The sequence below is a fragment of the Macrobrachium rosenbergii genome, chromosome 29 (genome assembly GCF_040412425.1).
Source record: "Macrobrachium rosenbergii isolate ZJJX-2024 chromosome 29, ASM4041242v1, whole genome shotgun sequence".
Taxonomy (NCBI): domain Eukaryota; kingdom Metazoa; phylum Arthropoda; class Malacostraca; order Decapoda; family Palaemonidae; genus Macrobrachium; species Macrobrachium rosenbergii.
Genome location: NC_089769.1, coordinates 14,162,084 through 14,183,522, shown reverse-complemented (window position 1 = coordinate 14,183,522; position 21,439 = coordinate 14,162,084). Strand labels below are relative to the sequence as shown.

At 36.9% G+C, this 21,439-nt stretch overlaps 1 protein-coding gene across 9 annotated transcripts in view; it reads left to right on the top strand.

Annotated features, from left to right (window-relative positions):
• The window catches only part of PDZ-GEF (PDZ domain-containing guanine nucleotide exchange factor), a 372,186-nt gene that overhangs the window by 15,470 nt on the left and 335,277 nt on the right, over nt 1-21,439 (top strand). Inside the window, exon 1 of one of the 9 annotated variants that reach the window (XM_067131123.1) lies at nt 9,776-9,854. The exons of 7 other annotated variants lie outside the window; for them this stretch is intronic. The gene's annotated coding sequence lies outside the window, so the exon portion shown is untranslated. Of the gene's footprint in view, nt 1-9,775; nt 9,890-21,439 lie in introns of those variants that run through there. One more of the 9 variants, XM_067131124.1, reaches the window with a different exon arrangement.

Genomic DNA, 21,439 nt, shown 5'->3' with positions numbered 1-21,439 from the left:
TAGTGCAGACAAGAACAGTCTTTCATTTTGAGAGTGCTGCAGTAATTGATTTATTTCGTGTGAGGAAGGTATGAATAAGTGATGAGTGTATTCCCCGTGATTGGTGAGGCTTGTGTGGGTTCGTCACATTGTAAATGTAGCTGAAATGAATTAAACTTTGCAGGAACTTTGAGGTTCTGAAAGTACAAGACCAAATTAGGTTAACGTGCGAGTATTAGATGTGAATTAACCTAATTAATATAATTAGAAACGGTGTCCTGCATAATAGCAGGAATGTGGTTAGCTTTTGTAAACATTGTTTAATGAGGCGTAAAATGCGTATTAGGTTGTTTTTTACATGCGAGTTTTTTAAAGTACTACTTGTTCATTTCTTCACTCGCACGTGTTGCGACGAGAACCAGTGGGCGTCTGTTATTCCTCTGCTGTCTAAAGGAGGGCCCGGATGCGGTAGTGTGTTGGAGAGGAATAATGGAAATAGTAATGAGGTCTTGAGTATGTAAGTACATATAATGCACAGTAATCTTCAGTTGGATTTAATGAATGTGTAGTGAAGTGGTATGCTGAAGAATGAATATGCATCATTTTGGAAGCGAGTGAATGTGTAATAAAATATTATATTCTCGTAAAAACGGAAATTGCTGTAAATATAAAGCGAAATAAAACTTGTGGGATGCCATGACGTGTCAAGCATTTGGCAATATGCTCGATATGGTACTGGGGTGAGCATTATCTTTCATTCATAATAAAGTCGCCCTCATGTATATTTTTTAATGAGAGAAGCAACCGTTTATTGTGGTCTGAAAATTCCGTTTTGAAAGAAAACACTGGGATTTTAAATGACAAAGGGTACTTTGCGGATTCCAGTAGATAGTAGGAAGAAAGGCTTGGAAATATTAACATTTCTAACCCACCATTGTGTTTCTATTGATGATGTGAATTGTTTTGAGGAAATAAAAACATTTAAATGTAAAGAAGGCTAAAAAAAAGAAAAGTGGTTTCAGTGTGAGAAGGAAAAGGTTTTAGAAATAGATAATGAGACATTTGAGTTAATATTGGCCCCTAAACTGATACAGAAGCGTGTTGGTCATTGAGATAATTGATATACAGTACACGGAATGATTTTTAATCCTTTAAGAACCGAAAAGGCATAAGCATTACAATTCTAGCCAAGTTATTATATATAATTTGGCTGAAAGGATGGGGTGAATAGAATTGGTTAAAAAATGCATTCTTAAGTAGTGGCAAACTCGTCTCATAACCTGAGAAATATATGATGATTTTGACAAAAAGAAAGCGGAAGAGGCACACTTTAGAGGTAAAGGTTTGAAGTACGGGTAAAAGGTTGACTCTTGAAATCGTTATTTCCTAGCAATCAGGCCTGATGTGCATAGTGTATTGTTCGTAAAACCGAGAAATAAGATGAAACCATGTTGTAATCTGCCGTATATGTGAGCCAAAGTAATTAAGTAACACGTTAAATTAGAAATGAGTAAGGATGACTGTGCATTTAGCTAAGCTCACAAGTTAAAGGTCATAATCTTCACCGAAACAGGTGCAATGTATAGCCATAAATCAACTGGGCAGTTAATTGCTCTTTAAAATAAATTAACTAAAGGAGCAACTATGCCCTGAATGGTATGGTTTAAAATAAATTAACTAAAGGAGCAACTATGCCCTGAATGGTATGGTTGATAGTGACCTAGGAAAATTTTGCAAGCATCGTATTGATGTGTTGATTAGTATGTCATTTGATTCCCTAAGGTAAATCTTCACAAAAATCTTCATGAAGTCTTCACAAAAATGGGTGAAAGCTAGTTAGGACAACAAATACCAAAATAGAATATACGATAAATAACGATCTAACTGTATTCCTAGCTCTCGAGCTGTTGACAGAGTACAAACTAGGTACGTTCAACTTGTGCAATAGACTACTTTCGTAGAGACGTTCTTGACCAGTGTCAGAATTAACAAGTGGGTCTAACCCACTCATTCCTCATCATTATGTACCCACTCGTCTGAATCAGGCCCTATTCTTCATCACTTCGCCGGACAGCCAGTTCTGTTCTCTGGTTCAAGTTGGAGTAATTTATAATATTTCATTGATTGTCATCAGAGCGTTATTTAAAAAGGTATATTATAACCATATTTGTTCCAGCCCCGACGCAAAGGAAACTTTTAAAACGCATAAACCCGCCTATTTAATCCCATATTGTAATCCTGGTTTTTGCGGAAAAAATAGTTGTTTATTCTTGGGATTACAGGGATTGTTTCTGCCAACGTACGTGGAAGGGGCTTTACTGTGGATTATCCAAGTTTATGCATATTTTTTATTAGTACGTACCTGATGCTTTTAACTTGTTTTTTCTTTGTGTTGTCAGCTGTTTCTGTTGACGCGTGAATTTTTTTTGATGTATTTAAAATTAATAAAGCATTTCGTATGAGAATAGTTTTTAAGAATAGAATCATTTTGATAAAAAAAATTAAATGTTTTTATTATTTGTGAAAGAAATGTTATATGGGAAAAAAACGACCGTTTCGGAGAAAGGCAAAAATAAACTAAGCGGAATTAGATATAGCACACGTTTAGAGATATGGTTGTTCTCAATTTGTTATTGTGACTACGTAGTATTTTGTTAATTGAGTTTACTATTTCCGTTTTTTGGAGGGCGGGGGTGTGTTTGGGAAATAGATTGGTGATCTTAAATGTCGTCGAACTTAATTAGTAGGCTTGTTGCGGGATTCCCTTTCTGTTTCGCATCTCTTATTTTTGTTGAATGATCAACCCACCTTCTGAGGGGAAGTTGTTGACCTCACATATATATTTGTATATATATATATATATATATATATATATATATATATATATATATATATATATATATATATACATATCATGAGAACCTTGTTAAATTGAAGAGTAATTGGAAAGGAACTAATAAAAATCAAACTATACCTTATGTGATGCAACATTCTTGCGAGTAGAAAGGATGTACCAATAAATAATTGGCCTTGATAGCATTGTACAGAAGTGAGAAAGTGCCATATATTGTGAAATTCGTAACGGTTGATTTTGTGGCTTACCTTTTAATAAGTTTCGTTTAATTTAAAACGTAATAAAAGTGTAAAAAAAGAGAATGTAGGTGGCAGGCGTAACTGACGATCTGTCAATGTTATTGATTACTTGTACTGTTACTAGTGAAGAAATCAGTTCTCTTGGAGCTTTCGCTAGTATTGCTGTATTTCTGTGGCAGGTGTTAAAGTGAATTTCTGAAGTTTAGTGGAAGATGAATTATTAGTAATACAATCTTAATTTTATATTTTCTGGCACCTATAGCCTTTCCTCTTGTGAGGGTCAGTCGCTTTCTGCCTGATTAGTCCTCACCTTATTTCACCCTCCCATTTTCCCATTTCCTTTCAGGCATCGGACTGGCAAGGACATGGATTACCTTATTCCTTTAGCCGCCTTACTATAACAAAATAGTAAGTTTTCTGGGCCACGATAAACTTTCAAGTCCCTACTGAAGAGGAGGCAGCTATTGAGGGCGCAGCCCTACGACAAAATAGAAAGTTAGAGAGGCAACCTTCGGAACAATTATACGTGATTTATGTTAAAGGCATGTTGGCCTAAGTGGCTCGTAAGAAGTTGGGAAAAGAAGTTGTGGGAGGAGGAAAAAAAAACCAAGGGGATATGGTCCTCCTCCTCCTCCTCCTCCTCTTCATCCTCCTCCCCCCCTATACCTTTGAGAGGAATGGGATGACACTTTTTAGCCTCCCTCCTTCCCAGCGATTCCCACGTTTATCTCTCCGAGAGGCTGAACATCGGGAGAGGCTTCACAAAATTGGGCTGTGACACGAAGCTGCGTTTGAGAATTCTTATGCCTTCGATTTTTCTTTTCCGTAGACCTATTGACCTCTTTATCCATTCGTAAGTGGACTGTACAGCGTTGCTTTCTTTCCATTTTTTAAATTTTTTGTCAGTAACTGAAAGTTTAATATTTACCCGTTGCTTTGGGCTTTTAGTTTCATTGGCATTTATACATACTTTGGAATAGTTTATACAAACTGAATTATGCTTTTCCTTCTATCGGCTTAAAAGTTCATTTTTCAGTGACTGTTTTGGGTGTTTATGGTTTTATATATATATAATATATATATATATATATATATATATATATATATATATATATATATATATATATATATATATATATATACATAAATATATGTATATATATATTATATATACGGTATATATATATATATATATATATATATATATACATAAATATATGTATATATATATTATATATACAGTATATATATATATATATATATATATATATATATATATATATATATATATATATATATATATATATGTGTGTGTGTGTGTGTGTGTGTATGTATATGTTATATGTATCTGTAAGTATATAAACAGAATCCTTGGACGTAATATACCAGATGGAGATTTACCATTGAAACCAAAGGAATTAACCCCAGTTTTGATGTACGTAGTACATATATGAAAAGGGGGTGAATTGTGAGAACAAGGCAAGGTTGTATGATTGCGGAAATTACCCAAGGAGGGGGAGAGAGAAAGAAGTAGGTGTCCTTAATGTGTATGGAGTGGGGTGAGGGAAGACGATATTAGTGTCCATTAGAAGAGAGAGAGAGAGAAAAAAAAAAAGGGACCTGGTGTCGATAGGCTTAGTCACTTAGGAAGAATGTCTCAAGAGAGGTCTGCTTTTTATGCCAAACTGGGCGTCAGAACACCTAAGGTCGACGATGGTAGGAGTAAATTATTAAAGGCAAATTGAAAGGTAAAACTAAAACTAAATTAGTACTCCCGTTTGGTTTTTTTTTCTCTCTTTTTTAGTTTTCTGTAAAAGAAAACTATTGTGCCGACTTTGTCTGTCCGTCCGCATTTTTTTCTGTCCGCACTTTTTCTGTCCGCCTTCGGATCTTAAAAAACTACTGAGGCTAGAGGGTTGCAGATTTGTATGTTGATCATCCGCCCTCCAGTCATCAAACATACCAAATTGCAGCCCTCTAGCCTCAGTAGTTTTTAAGATCTGAAGACAACGATATAGGATATGCCACCACCTGGCCGTGGTTAAAGTTTCAAGGGCCGCGGCTGAGACCACCGAATGACAGATCTATTTTCGGTGGCCTTGATTATACGCTGTAGCGGCTGTCCAGAAAACTCGATTGCGCCGAAGAAACTTTGGCGCATTTTTACTTGTTCATTGTAAGGAGGTCATTCCAAGGTAATACGATTATAACTTTGCTAAAATAGTGAACGGATAGAAAAAATAACTATTCCTCCCCGAGTCAACCTCTCATTACGTATTTTCTGCAAGGTTTTGTTTCCAAGGGGAGAATCATGTCGAATTTCGTTAGGGTTTCATTTAGTGCGATGCCTCGTACAGTGACTCGTTTTATTTACCTTGTGTGTTATTATCTCACCTTGAAAGTGAGATTGCTAGTATGTAATCACAGTTATATTGAAAAATCCTTTGCCCAAGCATAGTAATCCTATAAATAAACTTCGTGTGTACATGCTATGAGTGTATCCTAAGATATATATTTATGTATTGATGATAGTGTATATAACATTTATATTTAATTAGAGTTTAAAATCTTGTAATATTATATTTGAGATCTCTGGTTTAATTGAAAATTCGTTTTTAGTATCAAGAAATTTGGAATAATATTTTTTGACAAATTTAGTGCAAGACTTGTATTTTATATAAAAAAATATATATATATTTATTTCAAAGTAAGTTTTTGCCAGCGTTTTTCCCAAAATACAGCATGAGACGCTTGAAGTCATGGCGTGCAATCAGTGATAAATAAGCCAGAGTATATATGAATTACGCAACTCGTCGTTATTTCGAATAACGGAAGAAGTTCTCACATGACGCATGTCATCGTCCATAAATAACTTTTGTTCTTCCGCGTTTCTAATACATATATATTTGAAATAATTCCCCACCTCTCTCTCTCTCTCTCTCTCTCTCTCTCTCTCTCTCTCTCTCTCTCTCTCTCTCTCTCACACACACACACACACACACACAAAAACAAGCACTCTTACTCTTTACAGTTTCCAAGGATAGACTATGCTTAGCATTGTTTTGATTCAACTTTTACTACTGTTGCCTTCTTTCAGATTTACTTTGCAATTATCTGCCGTGAGCTTCAGGTAAAACGTCAGCATTAAATGGTCATGTAAAGAGCAAATGGGTCTGCTCTGGTTTTCTCGCTTTCCCTTCTCTCACGGCTGCTGGTATTTAGCTGCAATTTATTCCACTCAATTTCAGTCTCAAGACTTCCCCACAATCACTTCTTCTCGCCTATACTTCTTTTGAATTTCTTTACTTGAAAATGCATAAGTATGTGTACATCGTGTATGTTATTGTAAGTAACGAATGTAAGCATAACATCTTGTTGTGTATTGCGAAAAGCATTGCTGACGGTCACTGAGCTTATTTTGCCGTGTAGGTGTTATTGTGGTGTACTGTTGTTCCGGAAGTCTGACTGCAATAAAGAAGCCTGTCTTCAAGGTAGAAATGTGATGTGTGATCAACGTTGTACTTTTTTTTTTTTTTTACTTCCTGAAACTTACTCGTGGAATGTATCTTAGAAGTAGTATCTTAGTGTACATTGTATCATATATATCCTTTTTTTTTTCTTAAGTATATGTGTGTAATGCATTTTATTTTTTTACGTCATATATCTAGGCTGTTTGGATTATTTATGTCATCAGATTTATGGGTGAAATATAAGACGGAGGTAGGGTTTTCTTACGTTGTTAAGTATTCATAATACATATTTTTGTATTTTGAATTTTTCTTAGATTTTACAAAGAGTGTCGTACAAATTCATAATCATTATAAAATAAAGAAAATGTCCAAATCGCAAGGGAACTTTCATTAAAAATTGCATAAGTTTTGTGCCCTAACACGAAAGTCTAGATAAATGTATAACTATAAATATAAATATACCATCAGTGACCATCCATATTCCCCCCCACCACAAAAAAGCATATACTATCCCATAAACAAACTCCTCAAAAATTGTTTCTTTTCGCACAAATATGAAAAAGCGACAACTGAGGAAACTTTCCCAACAACCCTCGACTTTCTTATCCTCAGAGAAAACGACGGATTCACACTCCATAAACCGAGATGATCGGCAGACGAGACCAAATAGGTGTATTAAGTCATTAAGACAAGGTACTTGGATATAATTCCCGCCCCCCCCCCCCATTTAGGCTGTCTGTATCTGGTGAGTGTGTGTGACGTGGGGCGGGTTAAATTGTGTGAAATTGGGCCACAGAGGCTTCACGACAACGCTGCTTGGAAATGATGTTACTATTAGCTGCAGTGCTTATTATTATTACTATTATTATTATTATTATTATAACTACCCAAGTTTGCAACCGCATTCCCCTCCAAGAATGACGAATATCGATGAGTTACTGACAGAATGCAGTACCTTAAAAATTAATTATCAGAAAGATTGAAGAAACTATATAAATTCAATGCAGCTGATGCAGCTATCACCTTCAATATACATGTTTGAAAGAGGGTCTACTACCTATATTATTATTATTATTATTATTATTATTATTATTATTATTATTATTATGGGAACCTAAGCTGCTCCTTACTAAATTGTTGAACAGCGCTTTAGTATACTATATTCTCCCTCATTCACTCTCCTTGCCAGAGCGAGTGAGAATGACTTCTCCATCAGGACTGACGTATTCCCTTCTCCGAATCTCTCTTAATGACGCTTTTGTTTACACGTTTCTTGAACTCACTGACAGGATTAATAATTGTCGGTACTTGTGAAGGGAGATCTTTGTACCGTAATTGGACGGGCTGTTTACGGAAAGGTTTTTAATTTATCTATTCTCGGTGTGTTTTCTGATTTGTTTATGCCCGACAGGACAGACACACACGTCTTGTATTTATTTTCGCTTCGTTATAATATTAATTAACGCTTTATATCTGAAAACAGAACCGCTTTTTACTTGCTTTTATGCCAGGTTAAAGGTAAAAAGCGTTTAGTATTCATATCTACAGTTTAAGCCTCTCTCTCTCTCTCTCTCTCTCTCTCTCTCTCTCTCTCTCTCTCTCTCTCTCTCTCTCTCTCTCTCTCTCTCAGTACTATCATGTGAAACTCTTTTTGAGTTATCTCCTGTAGTTGAAACTTGAAGACTCATATTAGCTTGCAACTTGGTTTCAAGAAAGGTTCTCCCAAGAGATGGTGTTGATATTTAGCTATTTAATCGTTTTCCTCGCCTCGTTCTCTTCTTTTGTTTTTTAATGTCACCGACTAGTTTTTCTAGTCCTCTACTTAATAAGGTTAACGCGGTTTGCACCAATATTTGCGCGTACATTTTAGTTATCTTTTTCTCTGTCTGTGTGTGTATATATACATATGCATGTCTGCTCGTGCGCGCGCGTGTGTTCGTTGTGTTCCAATCAGTCTGTTTGTTTGTGACTTTTTATATTTATAAATATTCATTCAGCTGTGCTCCTAGATTTTACGTGAGTTCTGTAATTATTTGATATAATTGCATAAACAAGTTAGTTAATTGAAATCCATATATTCTGTTCGTACAGGCCTCTGTTTGCCATGTAGGCCTACACTCCCATACAGATGTCGTATTCATTGCATAAGAAGCGAGTTTTGTTTTACTTCGTCCGTTTGCTGGGCGATTAGAGTAGCGTCGTATTGCTTTTCTGCGAGAATCTCGACAGAAAATCTCTGTTAAATTATTTGGTTTTGTTTTGTGGTAGGTAATTTCCTAAGGGTTTCTTGCAAGAAGTGTATTTGCTTTTGCTTTGTTACTTTTAGGAAGAATCGTTGCTGGAAACACCTTTTCCCTATTTTATTGTTTGCATTTTGTTAATGCGTTTGTTGATAGGCATTTATGTATAGGTTTTGCTTTGTATATTTAGGGATAATCATAGAAAGAATCGTGTATTTTTTTTTTATTCCCATGTGTTTTAATCTTGTTTTCTTATAGCACTGCTGTGTCCTGTATCAACTTGCAACTTTAGACTAGAAAGAAAAACAACCTGTACTGATGTGTCACTATTTTTTGTTATATATTTTCTTCAAGAGCGATTGCAAGACAAGTATCTGTATGTTTGTTTAGTTGCACTTTCATGAGGGATGTTAATCCGAGCAGATGCGAGTGCAGTGACGGCCTCTCCTTTAATTGCAAGCTCGGTATTTAGTTACCCTAATTGGATATAAAAGAGGAGGAAGTGGAGGATGAAGGGAGAAGCGAGGGAGAATAACGGGCTGAATAGGGGGAGGGGGCGAACTTTTTTAAAAAAGAGCGTGGCATTGTACTGTGGAAGGAGTGAGTAAAACTGGAACATGTAGTGAGGAAAACGATGATTATTAGAAGTTAGAGATGAGGACATCGTACCGAGTAGGAGGCGGGTGAGAGAAGTTAGGGTGAGGGGCATTGTTCACTGGAGGGGTGGGGAAAGTGAGAAGGAGGAGGAGTTTGGGAGAAGTGAGAAGTTAGGGACGGAAACTTTGTTTACACTCGTAGAAGGAGTGGATGAAGAGAATTTTACAATAGCGAAACGCTGCACTACGGTAGAATGAAAGTTTCAAAAGCCCGAAAGAGTTCGGTCCGTGGGAGGAAAGAACCGAGGAGGGAGGAGGCCTCCTGGCTCCCTGTGAGCCCTCCTCCATGACATTGGTTTAGGAAGGGGGTGAGGGGGGTGATGGCGGGGGCTTGAGTGAGTGTGCTGCGACACCAAGATCCCTCACTGGTGCTTCTCGTCATGTGGTCGCTCTCTTAGTGGCTGTGGTGTGATGCTGTTCGTAGCTCTTAGTAGTAGTTGTAGTATTAGTGGTAGTAGTGACAGTTGCGATAGTTGTTGTTGTTGTGGTGATATTGATGAGCTGTTCTTGTGTGATGAGTGATGCGTTTGAACATCGTGTGCTTTAGCCATGGCGCGACTTGGAATAATGTTTATGGACTTCGGAAGAGAAAACAAGTACTTGCGACACGTTTCGAAGTGATTGACTCTATTATGTCCTTTATAAAATTGAAAATTTGGTATAGGTCCCATGGAAATTACAGTGATCAGTGCTTTATATTACTTATGGATAACTTTCAGTGAAATTCATCTGTGTAATTTTTCTCGCTTAACGTGTAATGATATTGTAAACAAAGTGCTTTAATTACTGACCAATGGTGATTGTGTGACTCCTGCAGTTCTGCTTTGAAAGAAACCCCCAGTCATTTTGGTTTCACAGTTTCTTCGCCATGTTTTGCCGTCATTTACACATATTATTTATTGATTTATTTATGTACGATAAATACAGGAGGTTTTTCAACTTGATAGTGATGCGGTATAATATACCACCGTAAGCTGGTCTTTCTTCTATGATGACATCCTTTTCTTGCTTCATTTTATTTTAAGAGATGTGTATGAGATGCAGGTATCGTGTCATGCGGTTCCCAAGCATAATAATTATGATCTTGCCAGGAATTGCGTCTCTTTTCAGATGTGGAATCTGGAGGATATCATTTAGTTCCATACCAACTCTCAGGCTCTTATGAAGTCTTTACTAGTGATATTTTTTATTGTTTTTCTGTTGTGTTTTGAATGATTTTGTATTATATTCTCAGTTCTTAATCTAGTTCACTTATGAGAGAGAGAGAGAGAGAGAGAGAGGTTTGTTTTTATTAGGATGGCCTTATGCCAGCACACGGGCCTTAGCCCTAGTGTGGTAAGGTGTGAATGAGAGTTGGAGGCCTTGTGTGGACCTATGGACTTTGATCACAGAGCAGATACGAGAGAGAGAGAGAGAGAGAGAGAGAGAGAGAGAATTATTCACATACATGAAATAGAGAACCTCTGGTTATTCATTATTATTTGGAATCCATGCAGTAATTTCAAAATTTAGAAAGCATGGGTTAAAAAAAATACAGAATATATTATTATTTAAGAAAAGCGGGCGAAGAAGGTTTAAAAAATATTGTTTCATCAAAGGTGAATTCTACAGCAGACGGGGGAAAGTGGGAAGTGCAGGGTAAAAATGTGATTAATTGTAAATACTCCCTTTGGTGTAATGTCAAATGGACATATAGACTTTGACATTCAGAGGAAAGGATAAGTTTCCATGGTTCCCGCGTTCGGTGTTCTGTTGGGGGGTCATATTGTCCAACGGTATTTAAGACCAAAAAAAGACTTTTGAAGTATATGGCACTGATGCTTACAAATACACATACTTTCTCTTTATATATATACACACATTATACAGTATATATATATATATATATATATATATATATATATATATATATATATATATATATATATATATATATATATATATATATATATATATATATATATATATATATATATATATATTTATATATGTGTGCGTGTGTTGGCGTGAGTACCGTGTATGTTCTTGATGTGGTTAAAACATGTGATAGTAATGGATGACTGCACATATTGTTGCATGTGGTTGTGTCAGTGTCTGCTCTTTCATATGCATGCGTATATCAGCATGTTACCCAATCTGTATCACAATGAGGAATTCGAAGCTTCTGTTTCGAGAGAATAATAACAACTTCATCATAAAGAGGTGATGATACTTTTCAGTGACCTACTCTGCACTCTCTTATTACCATCTTTTCACACGCAGCGTCTGGGAGATCATTTCCCGTGGAGTGGCTATGGATATTTAAATACTGCCGAGTCTTCCCCAGCTTTCCGCTGCGGATTCAGTCCACCGACTAAAGGCAGCAGGAGTCCGTTACTGCGTATGCGGACTTGAGAGTGACGTAACCTACTTTTGCTTTGGGGATTGTCTGGAGGCAGAAATCCAATACTTAGTCTGGAGGGGAACTCGTATGAAGCTTAGGGATCTCTTCCGAAACACAAACCCCTTTGTTTATGTTTTGCAGTTCCAATTGCGTAATGGAGACCAAGTTGCTTGTAAATAATTTCTGTATATTTTTAAATTAGTTCCTTTTTATGCTTCATTATGTCTCATTTCATATCGAGAAATATCATCTGGAAAGAGGCTATTATGAGTTTTTGGTTTTTTATCATTTAATCGGCTTCCGTTTGTATAGAAAAAATACCACTATTATACAAACTTTTTGTACCATTTATTTGTTATTTAATTTGGTTTTTGCTCAACCCTCAAGCATAGAAGTTTATTGCGTTTGTTTTCGTCCTGCATTTCGAACCAATTTTAGGGAATTAAGGTATTTTTCTGTACACGTAACTTTTTTCGGAAAGTCTTATATTTCTTTAGCCGTGCTTCCTAATATTAAATGTGCTTTAAAGCTTATTATATTATTTATTGTTACATGAGAACTTACCGCTGTTTTTATTACTATAGTGTACACATACCTTTAAAAACACAGTAATAAAAGAGAGGATCGAGAAGGCAGGCTCCAACTTTAGGGACGCTACATACTGTCCCGAAGCTCGAACCTTCATTCTGCATATTCAGTGGTAAGAGAGCCTGGTCCCGGGCTAGAGGACAGCAAATATAGACGCGGAAGTTATTACCCGTAGATTATTGCTGTTGCAAACATGAAGAGTGTTTTTATTAAGTATATGGATTAAATAACTAAATGGATACAAATTACTACAGGATTATGCATGCTTTAGCTTTGCGATCTAGACTCTCTAATTTGCTTTTATTGGCAGTAGTTCCTTTAGTGAGAGAGAGAGAGAGAGAGAGAGAAGTCTTGGTGTCATGTGATAGATGCCGTAATTGATGAAGTTACGAGTGCAGCTTCCTTTACGGAGCGGACGTGAACTTCTTTTATTCGTTTAAAATACACGACAAATAATACCTTAAGAAGTAAAAGGAGTGCTATATAGGTTTGACCATTTTATTTCTGCCACAGAGATTCACAATACGCAATTTATAATAATGTTTCGTTTTTTCCAAACGTCATGCCTCAGAACGAGGCAACCGCTTTCGAAAACTATGTAATGACCTGCCACTGAAAAAGTTTATTGTAGAGGCATTGTTTATGAAAATTGCATTGTCTATTCCAAAAACGTACGCGTAGTCGACTTCATTATTTTTTTAAGTCCCCGCGCGTTGGTTCATGGTTCATTTGCCATTAGGTAAAAGGCAAGCAGCCTCGTCCATCCAATATTCCGTATTGGTAAAGGCGTCTCCAAGGGAATGACACAGTAATTGTCTGGTCATTTGTACCAATTAAGTTTTCTCCGATTTCTTGGGGCCAGTGTTTGTGTGACGTAGGTGTTCCGGTTTCTTAATGTTAGAGAACTTGCAAAGAGATTGTTTCCCCTGTTAAAGAGGAATTATAAATAGGCTTTTTCATATTCTGGTATTCAGGTGCTTGCATCCAAAGAGAAGCTGTTACATGTTATTCAGTTGAAAAATGTTTTAATGTCAGAAGATCGTATTAAGATAATTTTATACGTGCTGTTCAAAGTATTTTGCATGGTAAAGAACTTGTAACGTGTTTCGTTCTGTGAAAGAACGTGCAGTTTATTATTAAATATCATAAAAAGACAAGTTATATCACAAGGCATGTAAAGAGACCAAGTTATATCAGAGCTTGTGTGTGTGCAAGAGCGAGAGACAGAGGCAGGGGATGGCTTGTTGTTGCTAACAACGTGAAGCTGATTTTTCTTCATCCTTTTCCTATATCAAGTCAATGTGTGACCTTTTGTGTGGGGCCAATTTGCTCATCCAGCAGTTGATGCCAATGAGGGAAGTCCCTCCTCCTCCTCCTCCCCCTCCTGCTCCTCCAACTCCTCCTACTCCTACTCCTACTTCTCCACATGGACCGACCTCCATCGTCCAACCTCCAATCATGTCTGGCCATGTTTTTTTTTTTTTTTTTTTTTTTTTGTGAGTTTGCTGCAAAATCTTCGACCAGAACTGGGGACGATGACTCATGACTTGTCTTGGCATCGCTGGAAACGCTTCCTAATGACGATGATACACTTGAATTAAAAATTACTTGATCCTCACTTTTATTTTTCTTTATACTTACATGGAAATGTTGCTCTCCGGCGATGCTGATATACTTATCCGAAAGTTATTCTGCCTCCCATTGTTTACGTTTCCATTGGGTTTGTTTTTGTGCACTGCGTTTGTATTTGTTCTTTCTCCTTTCTCCTCATTTGCTTATGGTTTGATCAGTTGTTATTATTTCCTTCATTTTTGTATAAATCAATTATGCATTTCAATGTGTCGAATTTATGGGGTGGGGATGTTGGGGGGGAATAGTTCCTGAGAGCATTGCTGTAGTTCCTAGGGTGTCATTTCGAAATAATGAGACCTCACAGTAATGAATAATAATCAAAATATTCCAATTTTAATGTTGACAATAAAAAAAATCAAACAAAATTTAAACACGTTCTGTTTTCACAGACTGTACATCATTTTTGTTATGTCCCTGACACTTGAGGGACAGTAATTTCCCAACCAGTAATAATAAGATTTATATGACCAGTCTTTGGGACTGTTCTTGGTGCGTGCTGCTCAGACTTTGTACGTGCATATTCCTTGACTTACGTGATGAAGAAAATGTTCAAAGCCAGTTTGCGGACGCTGCTTCTTTTGTCCATTCGTCTAAATTTCTCTTCGTTATTTTGATTCTTACGCCCTACTACGGGAGATTTCATTTTATATGCAATTCTCTAAACAAGGGGAATGTAAAAATAGATTCCATTATCGTAAAGGAAAATAGAGTAGAGAAGCATTCTCTCTCTCTCTCTTGCTCTGGAGTAGATATCAGTAACATTAAATGACCCAGAACGCAAGTATCTCTCTCTCTCTCCCCCCTCTCTTTCTCTCTCACGCCCTCTGATATTCAAAAACCAAGTGCCATCACATTGCAAGGCTCCAGAGCCACTTGGGAGGTGCGTGGTTATTTACCTACTCCTCGATGCCCCTCGTAGTCCAGGATGTTGAGTTCTGAGGTAAGCAGATCTCAGACATAATGTGTACACCAATAAAGCTCTCTCTCTCTCTCTCTCTCTCTCTCTCTCTCTCTCTCTCTCTCTCTCTCTCTCTCTTCTCTGGAGTTTGTTGACAGTGATCAGAGGGGGTAGGAGTGGGAATGTGCTGAGCGTGGTGGAGGAGAGGCCAAGTAAGAGAGGTTTAGGACAAGTGAGGAAATGTTTAAAGACGCATTTGTAGTATCTTTACGAGTGCGTGGACTTGGTTTGGCGAAGTATAAAAGCAGTTTCGAACGGTTGAAATATATGTTGTTATCTGAAAAAATAGCTAAAATTTAGTAGCGTTTCCGAATTGATGTTTCCATGAAGCTTTGTCGAGCACTGGTGTTTATACTCTCTCTCTCTCTCTCTCTCTCTCTCTCTCTCTCTCTCTCTCTCTCTCTCTCTCTCTCTCAAGACGTGAGCGTTCATCGCTCCTTCAAAATTCTTACCAACAAATCAGGTGCGCCGCGACGCAGCAATCTTCGATTCACAAATGTAGAAATGTGCTCGTGTAATGGTATTTTTATTAATAAATATGATTATATAGTATATATATATTTAATAACATAAACCGCTTAGCTCGCGCATTATATAATTAGAATGTGGAATGAATTTAAACATGAAAAATTCCTAGGTATGATATTTTGCTTAACTTCGACCAGGAAGCAACTAGTAAAATGACATACAAAATGGAGGCACGATTTTGTATGCCCTCCACTTCCCGTATTGTAGTCATAGCATTTCGCAGAAGGACGCTCTGGTTGAATGGGTGGTTGTCAGATTTGTGTTGGTCCTCAAGTACGAGAGTGGAGCGGAATAATTGCAACATTTTATTGTTAGATAGAAAATGAATATGAACAATTACCACTTGATTGACGCCAAAGAGGTCACAATGACAGCTGATTATGAGTTTGTTGCCTCTTCCCCACTCTTTAAAGTTTCCTTCCCATTTCAGATTTCCCCTCCCCCCCACCACTCCGTTTCCTCGCCATCCATCTCCCCCTCATCGCCTCCCATCACCCTTGCCCCTACATTAACCTTTTTTTAACCCCCCCCTCTCTCAATACCCCACCCCATACCCCCGCCCATCCCAATCACTAATTTTAGTTGATTGGACATCCGGGGAAGAGGATGCTGGTTAGTTATTTATGAAGGATTAAGCGGTGTGGAGGATCAAGTGTGTTTACAATTTATAAATAAGAGAATTTTACTCGTGCTGTTTATTTTGCACCTAATTCAAATTTCCCCGAATGAAATAGAATAGAACCACACGCCCAGTTAAGTGGGACAGTGTCAGAAGGGCAAAGCGCTCTAGTAAGAAGCCACGGAAGGAATCAAAGATGATAAAAAAATATAGGATGAATCTTGGCATCCGAAAGCCATGATATATATATATATATATACATATATATATATATATATATATATATATATATATATATATATATATATATATATATTGTTTGTGTGTGTGTGTGTATGGAATAACGTATCCCGGTTATCAAATGTCTACCTAGCAAAAACAGTGCAGTTCCCTTTGAGTGTGAGTTATTTACAAAATACAGTGAATTATACTGTATATTATTTGGCACATTTGGAAGGATAAAATGTCATGTAAAATATATATATATATATATATATATATATATATATATATATATATATATATATATATATATATATATATATATTTCACAGGCTAACCTGCGGGCATTTGCTAACAAAGGCGGCACCGATAACCCTGGCTTGTAGGATTTTGTTTATAATTAGTTGATTTTGATCGTAAATTTCAAGGCAGAAATACGGTGGTTTCTGACTGAGTGAACGCAGTTTTGCAAGAACGCATTTTCGAAGTTACGTCACTTATTAATAAACTTTTATTAACATTATTGCAGTCGTAACTGCAGAAGCAAAAGGGCGTCAGTGTTAATATTTTGTTGTAGTTGCATATAGCGTTAGTATTTTTAACCAGTTATTTTTCGTCTGCGTATTAGTTTCTTCATTGTCTCTTATATCTGCTGGTTATCACACGCTGCCTTTAATATCTCTATCCGTAACCTTAGCCTCAGGTAATCGATGTCTGTCACTAATGTCGTTATCCTTGAGCGACGCAGGGGGAGAAAGAAACGCGGATCCGGTAGTGGCCGCCTCTAATTGCGTGCAATATTGTTGCGCTTCCATATAATCACTAATACAGAGTTGGTGTGAGTGAATTGGGAGCGAGGGATGGGGGTGTGGCGAAGTCCTTGTCATTCCTAGTCGGTGATCAGGCTCTCGTCACGTCATGATGGCTTCCTTCCAGAATGTTTGGTTACGTCTCCGTCAGAGAGCGTTTATCGTTATTCGTGCGTCGTGAAGAATTTCTTCGTTATTTCTGTTTCATTGTTTCTACGTCGTAAAGTCTTCATTATGTCGGCTTTGAGAAGAATGCTTTGATTATTTGTGTGTCGAGATGAATGCCGTCAGTATTTTTACGTTGAAGGGAACATCTTCATTCTCCGTTTTTTCTGTTTGAACGAGAATGTAAACGAGAATGTACCCATTATTTCCAGGTCAAAAAGAATGGCTCGATTATTTTTACGTCGAGAAGGACGTTTCCATTCTTTCATATCATCATGTCATGACTAATGCCTTTATCTTTCTCAACATCATAAAGGATATCGCCATTATTTCTTCCTCGTGAATTTGTTTGAGAACTTCAGTGTCAGAAGGAGCACTGAATTAATCCACTTGAAAGAAAAAGTGTGATTCCCCGTAAAATAAAATTCTTAGAACGTCAAAAAAATATGTTTCATCAATTTTCAAAATAATTCTTAGTATTTCTACGTCAGAGCAGAAGCATTCCTACATTCATGTGAAAAATTAAAAATAATGGCTAAGTAAGCCTGCCTCATGGAAGTAATTGTGATTGCCTCTGCACACTCTCAGCTCCTCTTATTTCTATGTCGTAAGAAGTACCTAATGACAGTCACCTAATAGAACGTTTTATTACTGGTTGTTCAAAAATTATTGCCGTGTCTGATAGCTTATCAAAGTTTTTGTCAACTGATCGCTACGTTGCAGACGGTGTCTAAATACTTATGCTCTTAACAGGAAGTCTTCTAATCACCGATAGATAATTACAGCATCATATTAAAAGGAATATCTTTATTTCTTCGTCAAAAAGATTCCCCATTTACACCAAAATGAATGTATTATCAGTTGTTTATGAAAAATAAGCTTAACTGATGTGTGAAGATGTTTCATGCTTCAAAAAGAAATGTGTACTTGGACGACAGAAATTATTTCTATTTTATGCATCGATTAAACTTGTGTTATAAGAGACGGAGAATAGTTTTCTTTATCACTATGCTGTAAGGCTTAAGTTGCTAATGGAAAGGATGTTAATTAAACTTTTATTATCTTTTAGATAGTGGAGTCTTCTGTTACTTTATAGCCAAGAAACTGATTGGATCCTCTAATCATTGCACACTAACGGATATAATGGCGAAAGAAGTCAAGGTTATGTATTTGCTTTTACGATAACATATTTTTAACTGCCATTGGAGTGTATTGGACCATTTGCCTTCGTTGGAACACTGGACTTTCAAAACACGTTCCAGTATTTGAAGTTAATGTTTTGCCTTAGTGAAAAGTTATGGAATCGCGCGTTTATGATTTCTTATATCTTAAAAGGTTGAAAATAAATAAAGATAAATTTAAGACATTATCTTTTGGTTTCATGATCGTTGTTTGTTGGTGCCCTAACTTATAAACCACTTATATGTTAGGCTGTATTCAGTATACAAGAACAAGTCTTGCAAATGACGACTGTGTAATGTACGCTTGATCTATTTTATATCGTTTTATCGAATGGCCAGTTTTCTTGTCAGCTCAAGTGACACATAATGAACGAGTTTCTAAGAAGTAAGGGTGCCAGGGCCGTATTCAGTTTTCGCCTGGGATTTTTTTAAAGTTTGTTCAAAGTAAAATGCTCTACGTAGTCTTCTAAAATAATGCAGTGTTAGATAATACAAAAAATGATGTTGGCTTAGGTATTAATTTTAAAATGTTTCCTAAGGTCAAGGCTGTATTCTCTTGTTCTTCGAAAGCAGCAGTCATGGCGTTCATGAATGCCTGTGTTAGTCATAGGTCTTCGTTGAATGCTTAATTTGCCTTGGTATTTACTCCATTAAAGGAATGAATAATGAGGTTTATTATATTCTTGCAGCTTATATGGCGTCTATGTTATCTTTGCTTACCATTCTTCTTTTGTTTTTGTAAAAAAGTTCTCTTGCTTTGCCGTATGTATGCACACACACACACATATATACACAGACACACACATATATATATGTGTGCATGTGTGTATGTTTGCTTGCAAGATTAGATTTTCGTTTCTCACCAAAGTATAATTAACTAACTAACAAGAGGACCTCTCTCATACGATCCAACAGATGCTATTAACTTATTACTCAAGAAGATCATCTTGTGTAAATGGATTCTTGCCGGTATAAATGACCTCAGTCTTTGTGTCTTTGCTTGCCTATCTTCATTCGTCTTGTTTTCTCTCCTCATTCAGTGTTGTCGTTTCATTAAATGTCTTTGCGTCTTCCTCTCATTCCTTGTTCTCACGTTTCTGGGTCTGTAGTTGTTTTTCTGTATTCTTGATCTCTGCTTCTCCGTCTTTTGTCCCCTTGCTTTGTCGAGTCTTTCATCTATTGTGTATTTTCTGTCTTTCTTTGCGTCTGCCTCTTAATCCGTATTTTTGTTTTTAATTATTTGTGTTTCTTTCTCTTCACCCTTTGGTTTTTTGCGCCTCTTTCCCCACGTTCTTTGTGGGTGAGTTATCCTCTTCATTTTGTGAGTCTGACTTCTTAAGTTCGTTGGGTTTTTGTGCCGCTCTCTCCTCCTTTTTCTGATCCTCGTTATCTCTCTTTCCTCGTTTTTTTTAATGTCTATGTTTCTCTCCTCGTTTGTTGCTCTACCTCTTCTAAGATTGTTTTCATATACCTTTTTCTTTATTCAACGCTCAGACTGGGTCTCTCTTCTTTTATTTTTTCAACCAATACGTTCTCTTCATTTTTCCGAATGTACTTACTTCATTATTAAGCACTTCTCTCTATCATTATTATTATTCATTCTTATTGGTTTATACATCTCCCATTCTGCATCGTAATGCTCTCCCTCACCTCACCTCCCCCCACCCCTTGCTCTATCATCTAATACTCATTTATGTCGCTGCAACTAATATGAAGTGATGTGATGGCCACCGCATTTAGCCTGTTAAAATGTCGCATCTCACCGCGACAACAATTACGCAACTCACTGTCACGGGGTTAATTTTCCATGTCGATCAGGCCTCGCGGAATGGCCTTGCGCCTCACCAAAACGCCTCTCTTCTCTGAAGTTCCCAACCCGTGAGGCCTATAGTGCCACCCACCCTCCTAAACCCCGTACCCCCACACTGGGCCACCTACCCGTTGCCAAAACCCAGACACCTCTATCCCATCTCAGCTCTCTCTCTCTCTCTCTCTCTCTCTCTCTCTCTCTCTCTCTCTCTCTAATGAACATCGTTCCATCTTTTACCAACTTTGCCAGCCTGCCCTCTCTCTCTCTCTCTCTCTCTCTCTCTCTCTCTCTCTCTCTCTCTCTCTCTCTCATGAACATCGTTCCATCTTTTACTAACTGTGCCAGCCTCTCTCTCTCTCTCTCTCTCTCTCTCTCTCTCTCTCTCTCTCTCTCTCTCCAAACGTGACCCCATCCTCACCAGACAGTATTGCAAAAGTACAACCAGATAACTAATCTTAGATTCATGTCAGTAATATATGTGTGACGAACATTGGATTCGTTTGTTTATTTGGTGTTATCTAAATACAATAAATTTTTATGATTACTGTTATTATTCAAAGGGCAGTTAGACTGACTAGCAAGCCTTCATAGAATCGAGTGCCCTTGTGTGAAAAAGAAAGCAAAACCACGAAAAGATAGCAGTAAAGCTAAATTCAGATGGAGATTAACAAATGAGTTGCAGCTAAAAATTAAAACATTGGCATAAGTAAAAATTACCGAGAACTTTCGTATTTACTTCATATTAATAGTGTTTTTAGTGGATAGCATGAGGTGTTAAGTTGGAGCATTTAGATTATACTAAGCTTCATAATTTCTTTAAATTATGTTACATAATTATTTACGATGATGAGGCATAAATTGGTCACTTTCTCATTTGCATAAAACCTTGAAATAATTATGAGTTACTTTTGTTTATACACGGAATAATGGAGGAGATTAATTCAAGTTTTATTATTAATAGACTTATTAATGTTATCGAACGTTTTTCATGTATTATAATCTGCAACTTCCATTGTATTATTCATTAGATGCATCTTTCACTATCATTTGTACATGCTGAAACACCGTAAAATTGTGGAAAGGGAAACACCAGTGTACATAATGAT